The sequence below is a fragment of the Limulus polyphemus genome, unplaced genomic scaffold (genome assembly GCF_000517525.1).
Source record: "Limulus polyphemus unplaced genomic scaffold, Limulus_polyphemus-2.1.2 Scaffold597, whole genome shotgun sequence".
NCBI lineage: Eukaryota > Metazoa > Arthropoda > Merostomata > Xiphosura > Limulidae > Limulus > Limulus polyphemus.
In genome coordinates, this window is record NW_013666207.1 from 459,739 (window position 1) to 461,006 (window position 1,268).

Consider the following 1,268-nt stretch of genomic DNA (forward strand, 5'->3'; position numbering starts at 1 on the left):
ATATATATATAGGTGTATGTGTGTATTCTAAAATGTATATGAAATTACTTGAAAAAAAAAGACATTGAAGTTTAAACACTTATATTTCTGTATTAATTCATTCAGCTTTCACTTACTAATGGAAATAGCATTTTCTTAATAGATAATGTTTATAAATAAGAACGTAATTTGAGCAATAATACAGCTTAATTACCTGTGTTTATTGGATTATTTGTAAAGAATGATCATATCTAATTGTTGTTGAACCGATAATTAATAACAACAAATATACGGGATGTTTAGACGATATAAAAGGGATTTAATTCCCTGTAGAAAAACCATTCCACATAACAACAAAGAAAAAACACACACGCAATAATAATTTTAAGAATGAAATTATGATTGTAGATATTAGCCTATTATCTAACTTAATGTACTTATATCCAGAACATGGGAAGGAACATTTCCTTCATTTCTAAATACAATCTCGCATTTTGTAGCCATGTTTTCCTGAAACGTAGGTTTTGATGAAAAATGCCCTTATATCTGAAAGACAGTACATCATCCTACCTTTCATTACGTACTATATTATCAGAATAATTGGGACTGTACTTCTAGAAAAGAGGATAGTAACTTTGGCGCTTCAGCTTCATTTCTTAGTGAAGAGAATAAATTTATTTTCTTGTTGTTTATCACAACTTGTATCCCATTACTTACATTGGCCACCAACAGCAGCCACTAGTGGTATTAACTGTCACATCTTTTCAAAGCAGTTCTAAATGTATTGATATTTGTCGAGATCCGTCATTTATGTCTTTCAAGCGTTGTCCAAACGTTGCAAAACAGTTTTGATTAACCTCAAAGCTTTGGACTGCCTAAAGTAAATTCTCAAACTACTGCGAAACGCAGTGTATTATCACATTTAAAAAGGTAAGGTCTTCCTTATAATCTGTCAATGTACACAGAATGGACAGAACGTCATAATGGCAAAAACATTTCATGACATTTTAAAGCTATTCTCATTAAACCAACACAGTTAAAATAATCCCACACTGTGGTATTGTTCAGCCTCTATTCACACGTGGTCAGAAATACTTGTATCTGAAGTGCTGTTTTTATTCAAATTCAATCTATTCATTTGTTTGTTTTGTTTTCGAATTTCGCGCAAAGCTACACGAGGGCTATCTGCGCAGTGTAAGACTAGAGGGAAGGCAGCTAGTCATCACCACCCACCGCCAACTCTTGGGCTACTCTTTTACCAACGAATAGTGGGATTGACCGTCACATTA